Source organism: Caretta caretta, chromosome 3, assembly GCF_965140235.1.
Source record: "Caretta caretta isolate rCarCar2 chromosome 3, rCarCar1.hap1, whole genome shotgun sequence".
NCBI lineage: Eukaryota > Metazoa > Chordata > Testudines > Cheloniidae > Caretta > Caretta caretta.
This window is the reverse complement of record NC_134208.1, coordinates 22728565-22747888: the sequence shown is the minus strand read 5'-3', so window position 1 is coordinate 22747888 and position 19324 is coordinate 22728565. Positions and strand designations below refer to the sequence as shown.

Here is a 19324-nt window from a genome sequence, read left to right as displayed (position 1 = left end):
TCAGAAAACAACGTTTTAACTATTCCCGTATATTGCAGACATGCCATAGAGTAACCGCAGACTCAGTGGAAGTGTACTGAAATGAAGGGGGAAGAAAATCCAGAATCAATTCAGTGCACAACAACGTTCAGTTGTAGCTCTGCTGCTGTGTGAGCCCATCCCTCCCTGCTAATATTGCAGAGCCAGCATTCTGCATCTTGCAGGATTTAGCCTGAAGCGCGCTTCCTCTTCTGCTGAATAAAAATTGGATTCTCCAATACGGAAGGAAACCATATGCTCAAGAAGACTAACAGTGCTAGAAGCTTACCATTCTAGTTGCAGGGCACAGATAACATGCTCTTTTATTGCACTTTCTTACTTTAGCACTCTGGGTATTTACACTAATAAAACAGAGGTAGCAGGAGTTATGGTATAGAGCTAATTTGGTTTTAAAATCAGGGATGCCCATGTGAGGTATGGTGCATGTAAAAGGACGCTAGCCATTTGAAATGTTAAGCAATGGGCTGAGGTCATTGTCTAGTGGTTACAGCAGGAAACCAAGAGTCAAGACTCATTCCGCCACTGAATCACTTCCCACCCTAGAAGCTCCACCATGTGCCCACATAATGGCCAGGTCTGGCCCTAACTAAATGAAAAATCTTACTGAGTTCATGCCCATGCTGCTCCCTATATGAGAGCTTTAAAGTGGTGTAAAAGCTGAATGTTTACAATGTCAGACTAGAAAGTAATGTGAATAACTTGCACTCTCTTGTACGGGTTTTACTTTGACAAGCTCTGTTGAGTCTGTAGCCCTATTATTATTCAAGTTGTAATACTACCAAGAGGTCCTACCTGAAACTGGGACCCCCGTTGTGCTAGGTGCTGTACAAACACATTGTAACTAAGAGACATTCCCTGCTCTGAAGAGCTCATGATCTAAATAGAAAAGACAGACACAGAGAAGGTAGGTCATTTTCTGAAAGCAGTTCAGTGACAGAGCCAGGAATAGAACCCATGTCTCCTGATTGCCTGTCCAGTGCCTATCCAACCACATTGCCTCTTCAGGCACTATACATGCACTTCTGCTTCTGTGTCATGCGTTCACTACTGCATCTGATGCTAATACTGTTTCCACTACCCCTTTGTCATTGCAGTTCCTGGAACCCCTGCATTTGCGACTGCTGTTGATGCTGTTCTGTCCAGCATCGCTTGTCCAGTAGCCAGCTGCTCCAGAAGTACAGTGATGCTTTTGGTTGCCAACCTGAGACCCACTGTAATACTCCTCTGTCCCATTCTTTTCTCTCATCCTGTCCCATTGCTCAGCAAACAACAAACATACTCCTACTGCTGAGATAACAAGGATTAAAGGTTTGATGGATGTTTACACAGAGGCTGTGAGCATTCCATTATTTGTAGTACTTTCAGTAGTTTCTTTCCCAATTCTCTATCCAAAAGGACAGACAACCTTTACGATTCAGGATCAGGAAATAAGAGTTATGGTGATAAAACTGTAGAATATAATTAGCTAACGCTTAACTATGTTAAGTGTCAGAGGGGCAGCTGTGTTAGTCTGTATCCACAAAAACAACTAGGAGTCCTGTGGTACCTTAAAGACTAACAGATTTATTTGGGCATAAGCTTTCGTGGGTAAACAACCACTTCTTCAGATGCATGGAGTGAAAATTATAGATACAAGCATAAATATACTGGCACATGAAGAGAAGGGAGTTACCTTACAAGTCGAGAACCAGTGATGACAAGGCCAACTTAACTATGTTGGATTCCTCCTTCTAAAAATATCTGCATCATACAGAATATCTCACGGAAGTGTTCTCTGGGAGAAATCCTACCACCTGTGTTATGCAATACATACAACCAGATGAATCAAACTGATTCCTCCTGGCCTTAAAGTCTCTGATCAGTGGATTATTAAGACCATTTCTCTCCTCCCCCTCAAAAAATTAAAATAAAGTAAAATTAAAAAATCCAACTACTTCTGTCCAGTTTACAGCATCAAAGCCTGCCAGATAGATACATCCTTCTACTAATCAATCTGCAGTGGATGCTATATGCTGGATGCTGTGGGCCACTATTCAGCAAAGCACTCAAACATACCTTTAAAGTTAAGCACAAGCTTAAGTGTTTTGCTACAGAGGTCTGTTCCTTTTTTTGTTTTTTAAAATAGTGGTAGAAAAACTACTTTTTCTTTAAGATTTTGTAATGTGTCTTGAGTTTTCATAACTAGATGTATTTTATTAATAGGAAAATGAGGTATAAATTGTGTTTCATCCAGGACCACTCTGTTATGCCATCAGTGCAAGAAATAATGCCAATCTTCTGAATGGCAGAAACATGGGTTGCAAAATTTTTGTCCTAACTTTCTGGATTGAACCATGAGACTACAAATAGTCACAGTGATTTATGAGAAAGTAGATTCATGCTAGCACAAGTAAATAATTCTGGTAAGTTATTGCCAAATATGTGTGTTCCATCTTTTTGACAAGTTTTCAGAAATAAAGGAGTGAATAAAAAGTGGTTGTTTTACCTGGTATAGATGTCATGATATATGCATTAAAGGTATCGCTGTGGCAAGATAATAAATGTAAATACAAGCAATATTACTTTATTTTTTGCAAAAAATATTTACCATGTAGAACATACTTCCGTATTTAAAGAATTTAATATATGGTAAAATTTTAGGAGTTATTTTCAATATAAACTAACACTCAACAAAGGTAGTTAAAAAGCTTTTCTTGCATAATTCACATGGTTTCTCAATTCTCTAACAATCTCCTTTATATAAGACAACAACCCTTAGTCATAGACCTCAGGCATAGATAGCTGCATGTTCATTTGTGCTCAGGAAACTCTGTGCTTACCTGACCATGGTCATAAGATGATACACATCCAATTGTATCACAGTTTGTGAGTTATACATGCATCACATACACCTGATCACCATAGACAGCAAAATTGCATAACGTCTTTGTAAGTCTTATTTGAATAAAATACTGAGTTAAATAATTATATAAGGCTCAGTCCTGCCCTCTCTTATGTACTATGTGTCATTGCACACCTTGAAGAATCAACAGCTGTGAGAGCTCAGTAGCTATTTTCCCGAGATACATTGGAGGGCATGACAGTCTTCTGTAGTAAATAATTACCAGGAGTAAGGTGTCTTTAGGACACTAGAATTCAGGTGCTTTAAATAGGGCTCTGTATTCCCTTGTACCAAATGGCCAATTCTAGTTTTTTATTTTCTTTTTCTTACAACCAAGTTTGGGATCATGTTGATGTTTCCCCCATAATGGAACTGGTATAAAATCAAATATTGTAATCTCTTGTATGGCAGTAATCTAACATTTCTATACATGTATTAATGCAATTCTCTCTTTGCCTTTCCAAAGGTGTCCACTTCGCTAAAAACCACCTCCCTATCTGCATTAAGTGGCACGTTTGTTAGACCCAGTGGTGAAGCCAAAAACTGACTGTGTCATGGACACTGAATTGTCCTCTGCATACCAGAAAGTGGTCCATCCAGATCAGAGGTGAGGCAAATTGGTATGGCGGCATAGAGCAGCTCACACTACTCTATTGCTGCCTGTGCCCACCTGTTTTGTGGCAACGCAGGAGACTTCCAACTCCAGGGATGTCGGTCTGTCACCTTTCATCAGCATTAAATTCACACCAGAATGACTAGGCTGGTTACTAAGATCAGATAGAAAAGATTGGATGGGAGAAAAGGTTTGGATAAAATAAGAGCCAGATGAAACCTTTGACGAGCCCTCAAACCAAGTCTTTAAGGACAAAGAGGGTGACTGAGCTTCCTTCCCCTCCCCACCCCTCAAATTTTACATGCCCATTAACCTGGAGGTGCCACTCAGTACTGAACAGGAAAGTTACTATAGGAAAGGGTCATTCATCTATTTTAGTACATATACATGGCCCCTATTACTGTAGTAACTGAGCTAGTCACAATCTGTTATGTATTTATCCTCACAACACCCCTGTGAGATAGGGAACTGTTGTTATCCCCATTTTCCAGATGGAGAAGTGTAGCTACAGACAAGCTAAGTGACTTGCCTAAGGTATCACAGGAAATCTGGGGTGGAGCAGGGAACTTGAACAGAGCCACATGTATCAGATACATTGCTCTGCAATTAGAAATAGAAATGTCTGATGCAGAAGGTACCATGAAACTTAAATCAAGGAGTGTTTAATTGACACTGTATATTTGCCGCTGTTCTCTATATTTGGTGATGGTCAGAGTGGTGGTGTTGGCTAGTACTGTGGGGTTATCTAGCAGGACTAATCTTATAACATCCAGTAGAGCACAGAATGTAGGACTTGCCATACCAGATCAGATTACTGGTCTGCATAAATAGGTGAGTGGCAGACACCACTAATTTGGTCAATTTAATGTACCCTCTACACCAGTGGTGGGCAACCTGCGGCCCATCACAGTAATCTGATTGTGGGCCATGAGATATTTTGCTGATGTTGACCATCTGCAGCCATGGCCCCCCACAGCTCCCAATGGCTGAGGATTGCTGTTCCTGGCCAATGGGAGGTGCGGGAAGGGGCAGCCACCATGTCCCTACAGCCGGCGCCACTTCCCACAGCTCCCATTGGCCGGGAACGGTGAACTGCAGCCACTGGGAGGTGTGGAGGGTGGTACCTGCGGACAGTCAACGTCAGCAAAACGTCTTGCGGTCCACAATCAGATTACCCTGATGGGCCACATGCAGTCCGCAGGGCACAGGTTGCCCACCACTGCTCTACACCTCTCCCATCCCATCATTTGAAAACTTATTATGTCTATTTTAAGGTGAGGTATAATGTGGAGGTGTCAAGTGGTGACATTTTCATAGAAACGGGGATAAACAATTACCACATTATCAATACGATAAAATGACCACTTTGAAATATTTGCATTTGTTTGTTAGTTTAATAATTACGAATTATTTCAGGACATAAAATTGGATTTTTTTGTGGTGACCTCAAAGCACCATCACAACAATCTGAATGGGAAAAACAAAATCTAATCATAAATTTGTACAGGTATCATTGAAATGTAATAGTGCTATGACAGGTCTAGTAAATATCAGAGATCATGATGATGAAAATGTCTAGAATATATGGGTTACCACAGTCTTCATTGTCTTGGCATGCACACAGTTCTGTGTAGGGAAGATTGCTCTGAATACAGGCACAGTGGATTCTGCAACGACCTTTCCTGGTACAGGCACAGATAAGGTCCTGTAGAAGCACAGAGGCCATTGGGCCTTTAAGAATACAGGAAGTAGTTCATCATCCACATTGCAATGGTGATCCAATATCTGGTTTATCTATGTGCAAAGACATCCAAATCTGTGTTTGCCAAACACTCTTTCAGCATACTTTTCAAAACTGTCTTCATATGGTGGGAGTTTGGCCAGTGACTTGTCCTTTTTGATGGCTAGATTGAGATGCAAGCAATTCAGTCTCTGTGGGTTTCCTTTCTTGCTCTGGATTGATAGCTGCTGTGACTGTCCCTTCCTTGCCAGACTTAAATTTGGTCTTCTGGGCCATGTCAGCAAATGTTTTGATGCCAGATTTCTTGACCGGGCTGAAGAAGCTACATGTCCCATAAGAATCGAGTGCATCTCTCACAAATCTCTCCATATGTTCTCCACCAACATCCGTTATTTTTCTGAAAGACTCTTATACATCTGATGTTACATGCAATCCAGGAGATATGTTGATACACACCTCTGGAGGTGATTCAGGCTCAAATGTTTTTGTCATATTGTTGATGACAAGGTTGGTAAGAACTCTAACATGCTCTTCATCCCTCTTCAGTGCAGTCAAGGACTTGTTTGTGGACTTTGCCTTCACTACTCCTTGTTAGGCCACTTCTTTCCCTCAGGGCTTGTGCATATTCATAATGTGAAGCTGTGTATTGCCATCTGTGATATTATCTGATTAAAATATGACCATGTAGATCATTGCTGCTACTACTGTTATATAATTGCAACAAATCTTGTGCAAAGTGTGTCAAGTAAGGTGTCAATTGAAAAGTTATGATTTGCTGAATATGATTATGCTAGTTGTAAGCATGTATCATTTTTGAATTTGACATTATGAGTATTGGCTCTATACCTGGATTTCAAATGCTTGCTCCTGAGTAGCACCCACAAGGTATTTAGCCTGCACATCTTGAAGGGACTATTCAAGTTAAATGACCCATCAAAGAACACTTAGCTCACAATGGACCATGGGAGACGCCTATCTACACTTAATGGACTTCCCTGTGAATGTTCCATCTGGAGAACAGGTAATGGCTTCTGCTGTACCTAAGCGAAATCATGCATGGACCTGTGACTTGCCCATGTGACCCCAAACAGCATCTTGCTACCTGTAATGTTCCACAGTGAAAATAATGGGACTTCCCTTCAATTGGCAGAAGCTATAAAAGGGGCTGGAAACATCTCCATGCAGCATCCAGCCACCTCCTGGAACACTCACAGAAGGTATTAAGTTCACTGCTCCTTTAAAGAGACAATGTGTTGCAGCTCATTAGTTTAACTGGGAGTTTGACAAACAGTCTTATTTCAGTCACAGCCCTGAGTTGGTTTACAGAAAAAGTAGAATAAGTTTATTAAACACAATTTCATAGGTCCAGGGGTGAAAGCAACTTAAAGGACTTACCGGTACGCCAGAGTCCTGAGTGGGGGCGTGGCCTCAACTGGAAGAGGAGCTTTAAAGGGCCTGGGGCTCCAGCCGCCGCAGAGCTCCGGGCATTGTAAATCTCTGCTGGAGCCCAGCTGCTGGAGACCGGCGGGGATTTAAAGGGCCCGGTGCTCCTGCCACTGTGGGGAGCCCTGGGTCCTTTAAAGTGCTGCCCAAGCCCCGCTGCCGGAGCTCCGGAGGTGATTTAAAGGGCCCGGGGCTCCCCACAGTGGCAGGAGCACCAGGCCCTTTAAATCACTGCCAGGGAAGCAGTTTGGTCCGGCACGGTGTACTGGCTCTTGCTAGTACACTGTACCGGACCATACCGGCTTACTTTCACCTCTGCATAGGCCTAAGTGATACCAAGTATAATGAATGAAGATAGCAAGGGTTACAAGCAAACAAAAGTAAAAATATGCTTCTAAGACTAAAGCTTTATTTCAGCAAGTTACAATCTTTGCCTTAGCAGTTTCTTACCTAAACTCAGTTCCCAAAAAGAAAAGGAGTACTTGTGGCACCTTAGAGACTAACCAATTTAAGAAAAGGAGTACTTGTGAATACAGACTAACACGGCTGTTACTCTGAAACCTGTCATCAGTTCCCAAAGACTTCAGGGCCCTTGGTTGAAGGATCCAACTGTCTGGCTGCCTAGAGTGGATCATGGCCGTGAGTGCCAACCTCAGGGCAGACTGTCAAGAAGCAGGGTAGAAACCCCAAACTGGTTGTGTGTTCTGTAATTTCGCCAACCCAGTAACAAGTGAGAACTCCTAAAGCACTATAACAGTCTTACCATGGAGTCACAGACAGTCCCCTTGGGCATTCCAGTCTATCTTGCCACCCAGGCAAGCTGGATTTAGTGATAGATGGTTGCTATACACCAAAGATCTCAAAATACTCAGGTTGCTCCCAATCCCAAGAGACTAGTCACTTATCCCATGTCAATTTGTACCTTAGCTCTCACATCAAAGACAATGCTTGTAGCCAATCCTACAGTAAACTATCTAAGGATTTATTAACTAAGAAGAGAAGTGAGAGAGTTATTACAAGGTTATAGCAGACAAACATATACACAAATAAATTGGTTTCAAAAGGTGACAGACTTGTAGTAATTTGTCAGCTCTAATGGCTTTTAGGGCTAACCCAAGTTGACCCCAGGGATCTCTGCTTCTGTTTTGTAGCTTTGCCCTTGAGAGAGTCGAAACAACAAAAGATGAAATTTTTTTCCTATCAGATATTTTTATTTCCTCCTTCTAGAATTCAAGCTGATGGGGACAAGCCCTTTTGCAGATATCCTCTTTGTGGGTGTGAAGGAGCAATTAACAAAGTCTTTGTATTGTAATGTCCCACAATGGCCCATTTAGTTTTGATAGGCCTTCTTGATGGGCAGGAGACAATCCTCCTGACTGGATTCATAGTTTCAAAGCAAGCTTTCTTTTTCAAAGCAAAAACTTAAATATTACCTTATAGCATGTGATAAAGATATTATAAGTGGTATTAACGCAAGCAACCATTTACAAGCATTCCATAAAGTCTAAACACATTGTGATAAGTCAAATACCCATGTTAGTGATACTTACACAGGTGAAACTGACTGGTTTCTAGTAATGAATTTCTCAGTGCTCAGCTGAGGCCTAAAGCCTTGGCAAGAGCTGGCACCAGGTCTGCCAGTGTCACACCAACATTTTGTGATTTCAAGAGCTTCAGCCCCTTGAATTCCCAAGTGATGATTAACTATGGGGTTCCCTTCCCTTTCTTTTTATAACCCAGCAAACCTATGAAATGTATTCTTGAAAAGTAAGCCCATAGAAAGCTTCTCTCTCCTGCTGGGGTAGAGATGCTATGCTGTCTTCCCCAAGTTCACTGACCATCCTTCAAGAGGCAGGAGGCTTCCTGCTCTTCTTTCCTTGCGTTGACTTCCCATCCCACTGATGATTCATATATAAATGGGGCTGCCATTGTTTTGATTCTATAATGCTTAATTTACATTGGAGACAGGTCCCAGATATTAAAGCATAGTATGAGTGATTATCCATAATTCCTCAGATAGCGCTTGTGGATCACTATGGGCAGTTCACAGACATTAATGCAGGCTGGTCCGGAAAGGTGCATGACGCACGCATCTTTCGGAACACTGGACTGTTCAGGAAGCTGCAAGCATGGACTTTCTTCCCAGACCAGAAGATCATCGTATGGGAAGTCGAAATGCCCATTGTGATCCTGGGAGTCCCTGCCTACCCCTTAATGCTGTGGCTTATGAAGCCATACATGGGGCAACTTGACAGAAGCAAGGAGCAGTTCGACAACAGGCTAAGCAAGTGCAGAATGACTGTTGAGCGTGCTTTTGGCTGTTTAAAGGCCTGCTGGCACTGCCTGTATGGGAAGCTGGACCCTTCTGATGACAATATTCTTATGCTTATAGCCGCGTGCTGCATGCTTCATAATATTTTGAAGGGAAGGGTGAAAGCTTCACTCTGGGCTGGATAGCAGAGGCTCAGTGCCTGGAGGCTGAGTTTGAACAGCCAGAGACCAGGGCTATTAGAGGGGCGCAGTGTGGGGCCATAAGGATCAGGGATGCCTTGAGGCAGCAATTTGAAGCTGAAAGCCACTAATATTGGTTGCTATGCTCGGGAGTGCAGTGCTTGTAATGCTAGGAGGTGATTGTGATTGGTGCAGACAATGCACTATGAAGGTTTAACATAATTGTCTGTTGCTTTGCAGGGCTCTGTTGGCTTTCAATTAATAGAATAAAGATTGCTTTCAAGCCAACACAATTCTTTTATTAAAAAACAACAACCGGAGGAGTGAGTTAAACAAAAAGAAAACATCATCAGTGAGGGGGATGGGGGAAGGGAAGGTCCTAGGAGGAGGTGGGGTCCCGGGACGGCTAAAGATTTGTGTATGTCCAGGGATCATATCCAACCTTCGCCCTTGGAGTAAAATGCAGCAGGTACTGTACTTCAGCAGGGCCAAAGTGCAGAGGGACGGGTGTTGAGTGCAGTGGGTGGTGGGAGTCTGCAGGGCTGGACTGTGATGGGGGAGGAATGGAATGCAGGGGGTACAGACTGGAGCCAGGAGGTTGATAAGAGGGTGTTGGTGGTGTCTGGGGGGAGCATGGGAAAAGAGTTTTGCGACAGCAGCTGCAGGGGAGGGCGGGCACAGAGCTGCTCGGTTTGCAGAGCTAGTATTGCCTGGAGCGTGTCTGCTTGGTGCTCCATAACCTTTAAGAGCCGCTCTGTGGCTTCATTCTGGCGTGCCATGTTCTCCTTTCAGTCCCTCTTCTCGCTGTCCCACCACTCCTTCAGTTTCTGTTTCTCAGCCTCAGAGTGCATCATAACATCATGCAGAAAGTCCTCCTTAGTTCTTCTTGGCCGCTTTCTAATTCTGTGCAGCTGTTCAGCCGCCGATAACAAAGAGGGAGGCTGGGCTCCGAAGGTCATCTCTGTGACGTTTAAATGCAACATTTTACAGAAGCAGTATTATTTGCAGCACACACAACACTGATTCAGTGATTTAAAACACAGCCAGTACTCACACGCCTGTCACTAGCTGGCTGACCCCAGGCAAGCACACATAAGCCACGAGACCCCCAAAATGGTGAGTAGTCACAGGGGCAAGGTAAATCACTGTTCCCAGACCCTGCTGTACACTGGGCACATGGCTCTTAGGCACTTGGGGAGAGCCAGCACTGTAAGGGGGGGGCCTGATAATCATTCCTGTCCCCAAACTTTCCACAGGATGTGATCATTATGGAAGATCTCGCTGCTGAGGGTGAGCAGGGAATCAAGGTAGGGTCTTCTCCAAGACTGTGGCTTCTGCCCTGGCCCCTATGAGGCTCGCCTTTGTGTAGCAAGGGTGCATCTCCCCCCCTGCGACGGCACATTGGCATGGGAAAGTTACCGTTAATGGGGCAAGAAACAAAGCAGCTCTGCCAAAGAACCTGCGGCAGCGGATTGCCCAGTATTTCCATGAGAGTTTCCTGGAGATCTCTGAGGGAGATTCCTGTGAAGTGAGGGAGTCAATCAACAGCTTGTTCCGCTGCTGAGACAAGGTGTATGGTGGGAGACAAGCCTGCTTTCTGCAACCTTCCTGCCCCCAACAACTCACTTCAGTGATTCCCAAAATCAAAGCCTTTCCTGTTTGCACTTCACCAACATCCAACAGCTGTAACTGGCCAGTCTCCTCCAGGGTAGAAAAGAGCTCCTGGCTGCACGTGTCTCTGACCTCCGAGTTGTCCTCTGCCTCTGGGTCCCCCTTCCCCTCCCCCTCCTCATCCAAGATTTCCTCCTCCTGGCTTGGTCCACTCTCGACTGGCACATGAGCCACTGAGGTATCCACAGTGGCCTCTGCAGTGGAGGTAGGGTCACCGCCGAGTATCATGTCCAGCTCTTCGCTCCTTCACTTTGACCCTGCAATGTGTCCCGGTCATGGCCCCTTTCTGTCATGCATCGTGAAATCTGTCCATAGGTATCATAATTCCTATGGCTGGAGCGCAGCTGGGACTGGAGAGTCTCCTCTCCCCAAATGCTCGGCATTGCTCCAAGCAGGGGATCGCCTGGTGTGTGGAGCAGGCATGGTCACCTGGAAAGATGCTCTGAGACCACTGCACGCATCACAGAGCAAACAGGAAGGGGACTTTCAAAATTCTAAAGGCATTTACGGGGTGGGGATGACAGTTGGTTATCTGAGGGCAGGACGGTAGAGTTCAAACCAATGACCAGAGAGGTGAGAACAGGCATTGTGGGTGTCAAGGCTGATACCCCACTCTGGCATTTCGAGTGCAGAAGGTGGGAGCCCACAAGGATGCTAAATATTAATACTGGCCACTCCAGGCTTGTATTAAACTCCCAAGGTTACAGCTTCTCTCTGACCTTGGATGGGTAGATGCTGCCACTACCCTAGTACAGAACCCCCTTGAAAACCCAGGAAGGTGCACTTGGGGTACTTCCTTTGGGGTACCCTCAAGCCCTTTCATTCCCCCTCTGGGGAAGAGCTGAGAAAAAAAAAAAAAGAAATCAGCTGTCGCCACCGGCTAATTAAACAACATATGCACAAACCTCTTAGGACACAAAAATCCAATCCTGTTCTTAAAAAAGGTAAATTTTATGAATTAAAAAAAAGAAAGAAAATATATCTGGGAACTTAGGCATTTGCTAGATTTTAAAAAACAACAACTACAAGGATTAAGCATCAAGAATAGCTTTCTTGAGGTCCAGCTTAAAGTTTACAAGCAGAACAAAAACACCTGGAGTTCGCAAGGAGGAATCCACAAGCCATAAAGAAATAAAAGAGATAAACCTAATCGCATCTTCCTAGACATTTCCAGATCTACTTACATACCTGGGGTTTTAAATGAGTAGTTTCTAGGTATGATGCTGATGGGTTTTCATACTTGGCCCAAACTTCTTACAACGTAACTGATCTGTCCCTTCTCTCCGGGAGAACCACAACAGACAGACAAAGGGGAAGTTATTTTTCTCAATTTTAAAAAGTTCTAGCCTTCCCATAGGCTCTTTTGGTCAGGTGCAGACTCCCTTCCTTTTACCTATGCATAGCAGTGAGACTTTTAACCCTTTACAGGTAAAGCAAGTAGAGAATAGCTACTAAGAGGGATTTTATAGCTAATTGGCTAGCTGGGTGTTCATAAAAGGGAGCTACCCCTCCTCCCTTCATTTATCACACTGGGACACCTCCTGGAGGCCAATCGCCGTGCTATAATCGACCAGGGTGTCTACACTGACACCGCAGCTCTGTAGCCCCGGTGCAGAAAGCTCTACGCCTCTCGTCGGGGTGGCTTTTTTACAGCGCTGCAACTGTGCAGTTTGTGCTCACTAAGCGGCGTGGCAGCGTGTGCAGCTCGGGAATCGCAGCGCAGAAACCTGCTTTACTGCGCAGAAGCTTGCCCATGTAGACAGGGCGTGAGATACATATCTTAAATAATTGCCCTGTTATCGCCTCCTCCTTCAGGAGTCTGGTGAATTGCGAAAAAGGATTGAGAAGAAGTTGGCCTGTGGATTTGTTGGCAGCCCTCCAGTTTAGAAGCTAAATTGTTAGGCTTCCCCAGAGGTCAAATGTACTTAGTGGGAGAGCTGCAATGACGGAGCAGGGAGGACGCGAACAGGCAGCATGCTTGTGTAATGATCTCTTTGCTGGTGACATTCTGCCAAGGGAAGAAGTGGTCACAGCTGTGACCACAGAAGAAACTGTTACTGTGAAAACAGCAGGCGACAGAGTTCCAAAGTGTACGCAGTGCTACCGGTGCAGGCAAGACGCTTGCAGCCAGCTTGACCCCTGCGTACAGAACGTGATGAGAGGTTACCTCAGCAGTGACCGGTGCCCCATAGAAGGGAGAACTATTTGCGCCCCTGGGGCTATTGTGCCAGCAATCTCTGTCCACTCCCATTGACGTGATGGAGACTGCCGCCGTGAGCTGTCTTGCTCAAATCAAAGGTAATCCAAGGAGTGACCTGTGTGTCCACCCTGGGGAGCACTTTCATAAGGTGACACTGTACATGAGCTTGGTTGACCACATAGTGGTAACAGGTTAAATTTCTCAGAAGGCTTTACAGACACAGGCATCAATGTGAGGTGCAGAAGGCTGTTTGGGTAGTAGAAGCTAAACTAAACCCTGTCTATGGCAAAACAGCCTTATACATTAATTGCCATACAAGTAGAAAAGACATTAAAGGTCTTTCTGGTTCTCCTTCTATAGAGATAATGAAGTGAAGAAATGAAAATCATAAGACGAAACAACTAAAATATTAATTTGAATTATTTAATTTACTAATGTTTCTGTTTTACTATCTTTAGGGCCTTATGCATATGAGTGATCTCACTCCAGTCAATAGGGTTATTAATGCGAGCACAGCTCACACCTCCCTGGTGTTGTTGGTTGGAGAAAAGCACAGTTAAATAGAATTTGTTTAATTAAAAAAAACCCCACCCTAGACCTCACTGAAATGGGAGCCAAGGTATCACGTGCTCTTGTAACCCACACACATCCTGGGTGTGGTGTTCTGTCCCGTCTAGTAGGGCTAAGCTTATAACATCCAGAGCACAGAATGTAGGATTTGCCATACCAGATCAGATCATTGGTCTGCATAAATAGGTGGATGGCAGACACCACTGATTTGGTCAACTTAATGTACCCTCTACACCAGTAGTGAGCAACCTGCGGCCCATCAGGGTAATCTGATTGCAGGCCGCGAGACATTCTGACACTGGTGGGGCCCTCTGCAGCTCGCCGTTCCCAGCGGGGGGGCTGAGCAGCTGAGCAGCCTCTCCCAACTTTGGGCACTGAAGGTTTTGATTTCTCTCTTCCCCAGCTCTTCTCTAGTTTGTTCTCAGCACCGCTTAGGCATTTCTATTTTCAGATAAAGTGTGAGGGGTTTTGCGTTCATTCCCAGCTGAGCACTCACCTTGTGTGATCCTAGTGGTCAAGCTGGCTGCAGACACTGAAGTATCACACATTTTTATTTCTATAGAAAGCCTGATGGAAATATGAAATATTCCAGATTCCCATAGATTGCCACATTGTTCCCATGGCGACAGTAATAGTGAATGAACCACATACTCAGGAGTAATCTTTATGGCAGGGACAGAGACACAGTCAGTCACAGTGATCTCCTGATGGCGTGGCTTTGTAATGACTTTTACCCTTGCTAAATGTCTTGCACTCCATTATTTTGTTCAGCTCACTGTAGGCGGGGACGGGGGGCGGGAATCTTCTGTGCCCACTGTGGGAGGCAGAGCTGCTGTTAATGCTAATTCAACTGCAGTATCAAATCAGGCAGCTTGGCCGGACCTTTGCTCCACTGCACTGATGTTTACTCTACACAGTGTGCTCCAATCGAGTGCGGCGAGCAGGGAACGTATAGAAAGCTAACATGCTCATGGCCCATGAATGCTGCGGAAGAGCGCAGTTAACCCTTTGTATGCTGTCCTGATCCAGGATATGAGTGTGCAGTGTGTGCGTGCGTGTGGGGGGAGTTCTTGTAACGCGCAATGTTACTAATGTTTCTGCGTCTGTCAGAGCTATACTGGAAGGCTCAGCACATGGCTACATGTCTTGAGACTCCGGGAAGCTTTGGAGAAATCCAAATGAGGATGGTAATGGTGTTTGGCAAACATGAACCCATAGCCATAACTAGGCATTTTAGTGCCTGGAGCGAGCAAGCATATTTACGTCCTCTAGAGGAGACATGGGGGGGCCACATGGGGTTACGTCTCCTCCCCCCCCCCCAGATTTCTGCCTTCCATTTAGCACAGTTGGAAAACCATCGCCTCCTGCCAGGAGCTGGAAGATCGGAAACTGGTGGAGCAGCCTGGCCTGCTCTGGCCCCTGGCTCTCCGTGCTGCGGGGTCAGGTCTGTGGCTGGCTGCCCGGCACCCTCCTGGCCCCGTTTCCCAAGCCAGCCTATATCTGCACAGCTGAGCACTCAGCAGAGCCAGGAGTGCAGGGCAGTGGCGAGTGAATGCCTCAGGAAACATCGCATGGCAGCCGGGCTCCACAGTTTGTGTACACCCCACAGTTTGAAAATCTCTGTGCTAAATGGAAGGCAGAAATTGGGAGGAGGTGTTATCTGGGGTTCTTTCAACCCAAAGCTCTTGGTAACTTTTACTCTGTGGAAGGTGGTGTCAGGAAATAAATCAGGGGAGACACGGCCGTCCGACCGATAGATGGCTGGCGCAAACAGGACAATACAAGAGTGCTTGCACTTAAAGCTAAACTTTACTTAGTCTCAAGCACTTACACACACCTCCGCAACAGGTTAGTAAAACACCCCCAACCCTTGATAATTGCCAAAGCTGAGTGTGGCTCTCAAGTGGCACAGCGGCAGCCCGTCTGCTGATGGGGAACACAAGATGCATCCAGAGGGAGAGTCCAGTCCTGAAGAGTCCCCCTACCTCAAACTTTTCCCCCTTATTTATACATTTAGTAATAGAATGACATGTCCCTTAAAGCAAACTTGTTAGGTAAGCAGTTTCAATGGTCAAGCGAGAGGTTCCTTCTGATTATCGATTAACCAGGTGTGGGTTTTTCCAGAGTTTGCAGCCTTGAGGCCCCAGTAGACATTCCTGGGGCACATCCTGCTCTTCTAAGATGCATGTATCAAGTTGCCCTCTCTGTGGCACCCAACCCCCCCCCTCCCCTCCTGCCTTGGTTAAACTGAGACTGTTGAATGGCCAATTTACAGCCTGCTGAATTGGCTGCTTTTAGCAATAAGTCATAGTGGTTTCAGGCACTTTACTGATTTGCCAAAGTCTCCCCGTACAGAGGGGAAAACGTGACCTGCATGCCCTCCCAAGTCATCCCTCACCCCCACAGCTTTGTGCCCTGAGTGGTTGCCCTGCTTGCCCTACCCTGGTTATGGCCCTGCATGAACCAACACCCAAATTCATTGTACCCCCACTGATTCTTTGCCAGGTCTTTGGGTGCTCCCCCTACACTAGGATGTTCTCTGGGCACCTCCAACCATCCATTAGCATCCCTCTCCTTTTCAGGGGTTGAAGTCAGAGGGGACATCAACTCCCCACCAGTACTGCTGTAAAGCACATTGGCAGAGGCGGTCCCCACCACCCCGTGGTGAAGTGTCCTGGCCACTGGTTCGCATTTGCCCCCGGGGGTTAGACCTGTTTCCCCCATCTCGTAAGGAGATGCCCTCAGGATGCCCACTATGTTACCTTTTTTGGATCTGGAGCCTAAATCAGAGATTTTCTGCACTGAGCATGTGCCACAAGGGGGCACCAGCCTCATCTTGGGTGCCTCCACCCATCCTGCATGGGCTACCTTGGAGTTCAGCCAGCTCCATACAGAGATCATCCAGGAACAAATCAGCACCTATATCAGAGAGGATCATTCCATCCCCTCTATAAAGCTCAGCCATGCTCTGGCCTGTTGGTGTCCTGTTACCCAATGTGAACCATCCTGGTCAGGATTCAGATGCATTGACAGAGCACTTTGAGGAAACTTGTACTGTGGCTGCTTGTGCTATACCTTCACTGTAAATCAGTTAGACTGCAGTGGCCAAGGTTATGACTACAGCATCTTTTAGCATTAGGTTCATACACATTCTTCTTTGAAAACACAGTGGGATCTCAACTACACAAACATTGGGTATCCAGGTTGGAACCACTGATAACATTGGGACAATGCTTGTAAAGCATATAAATCAACTCTAATAGCCCTCAATATCTTCACCTCTCCACTGTAAATGGGATGAATGAACATGTGTTTTTTCTTCATGATCATTTTATTTTAATTAGAAACAACGGATCATCCTCCAGGAAAACTAGACTGAAGGCTCCTTTGTGGATGTGTAAGGCTCTGCTGATGCCATTTTTTTTTTCCTGGTGGCCTTTTCAAATTGATGATGCACATTTGCATATACTTCTTAAAAGGCATTTATCCCCCTGGAAACCATGAAAACTTTTTAGCAGACTTATCCCAACTACAGATATTTTGTAGAATTTCAAGCAAAATGCCCAGTGACTTTGTGAACCTTATTGTTATTATTGACAATAATATCAGTGGCTCAGCCCTCCGGCCAAGTCACACAATTAAAAATGGATGAACCCCTTCCTGGGTAACAAAAGTCGAACAAAGCTATCTGCCCTCTCTAGGGTCTTCAGCCCCATCTCAGAGCCCTTTAAATCTCACCCTTTGCTTGGGCTTCTAAACAAGACTTATCCCCTGCTTGGATAGGCCACTTTGCTAGTGGCTGGTGGGGAACCCAGGTCCATCCAGGGACTCTGTAAACAGCAGCCATGTTTGCTGCTGCTATTCCCCAGGCCTTGTCCCATGTAGCCCCTTTCTCTTCATTCTGATATCAGGGCTGAGGTTCTCAAATCTTCTTCCTTCTCACTGAATGCCAGTGTCACCAAACACCATCCTTTGGTTCTCTCTTGAGCTCCTATGAGCTGAGCAGAGCAGAGCACCCTTCTTTACACCTGTGCTCCCCACCAGGAACTAACTTGCTCAAGCTCGGCAGCTCCTTTTATCTGAACCTGCTGGGCTCTGATTGGCTGCCTCTATGCATCCTCTCTAGATAGGCCTGAAGGACCACCTTCACTGCTCCTTTCCTGGGGTGGGGTGTGGTAAGACCGTGGACCCTCCCTCAGTGGGCCTTGAAGGACCAGGTACACCAGAGGACAAACTACGGCCCGCGGGCCACATCCGGCCCACGGGACCCTCCTGCCTGGCCCCTGAGCTCCTGGCCCGCGAGGCTAGCCCCCAGCCCCTCCCGCGCTGTTCCTCCACCCCCACAGCCTCAGCTCACTTCGCTGCCAGCGCAATACTCTGGGCAGCGGGGCTGCAAGCTCCTGGGGCAGTGCAGCTGCAGAGCCCGGCCTAACCAGGTGCTCTGTGCTGCACGGTAAGGGGGCATGGGGTCTGGATAGAGGGCAGGGGAATTCGAGGGGGTGATCAAGGGGTGGGGGTGTGGATAGGGGTCGGGGTCGGGGTAGTCAGAGGGTGGGGAACAGGGGAGTTGAATGGGGGCAGGGGTCGTGAGGGGCAGTCAGGAAGGGGAGGGGGGGTTGGATGGGGCGGCGGGAGGCAGTCAGGGGCAGGGGTTCCTGGGGCGGTCAGGGGACAGGGAGAAGGGGTGGTTGGATGGGGCAGGGGTCCGGGGGGGGTAGTCAGGAATGAGAGGAGGGGTTGGATGGGGCAGTGGGGGATAGTCAGGGGCGGGAGGTCCGGGGGTGTTCAGGGAACAGGGAGCAGGGGGTGGTGGATGGGGCAGGCGGACTGGGGGGCCGTCAGGGGACAGGGAATGGGGGGGCGTTGGATGGGTAAGAGTCCCAGGGGGGCCGTCAGGGAGCGAGAAGCGGGGGGGGGGGGTCGGATAGGGGTTGGGGGCCAGGCCATACCTGGCTGTTTGGGGAGGCACAGCCCCAAAAAAGTTTGCCCACCCCTGAGGTACACCCTATCATATGCATCTTCTGTGTTTCCTATTTGTGACATCCAGTTAGCTCTTTGTTTACCCAAATGCCCAGAGAGGCTTTAGCTCCCGATCACTGCACTTAAACCATTACATCCAGAACATCCTTAGTTTAAAAATCTGGTACAGCACCAGCCAAAAAAAGAAACAAAGACATTAGAACAATTCAACCCTTTAAAAACAACAATAACAACAACTCATGGTTGTTTATCTGAAAGCAGCCTTCTAGGTCTCTCACTCTTTCTGTAGGCTGAAGCTCAGTGTGAGAGTTTCCTTGAATCCTACTCTGTGTCACTCCCTGACAAAGTAGAAACCTCCAGGTTCTTTAATGAATTATGTTAAAAATACTTTTTATGCTAGTGTAGTTTTTTAAAGAAGATTAAATGATTCTGGAATTTTTGGAAAACCACAGGTGTTTTATTTAATTAAGGGAAAACCGACAATATTAACAGAGAGTAGTTTTGTACGCTTCACTTTGCCTAGCAGATCTTCCTGGATACCCAGCAAACGACAACTTTACTCAGCCTGGGCAATTCATGCAAGGTCCCAGTGTGCCAGCTTTTCTAAGGTGGTAAATGGATCTGCCCTTTTGTCCCACCCTGGCTTCTTTTTGAAAAAATGCAGATGCTTAGGAAATTGCCTCCAGATGCTTAACTATAACAGTTTCACTGGGATAATAAACTTGAATTTGAGGT

The 19324-nt window shown here is 46.2% G+C and overlaps 1 long non-coding RNA gene across 1 annotated transcript in view; it reads left to right on the top strand.

Annotated features, from left to right (window-relative positions):
* Positions 1 to 12907: 12907 nt before the first annotated feature.
* LOC142071383 (uncharacterized) overlaps positions 12908 to 19324 on the top strand; it is a 150199-nt gene continuing 143782 nt past the window's right edge. Inside the window, exon 1 of the long non-coding RNA XR_012667417.1 lies at positions 12908 to 13137. This is a non-coding gene — a long non-coding RNA (uncharacterized LOC142071383). The remainder of the gene's footprint in view (positions 13138 to 19324) is intronic.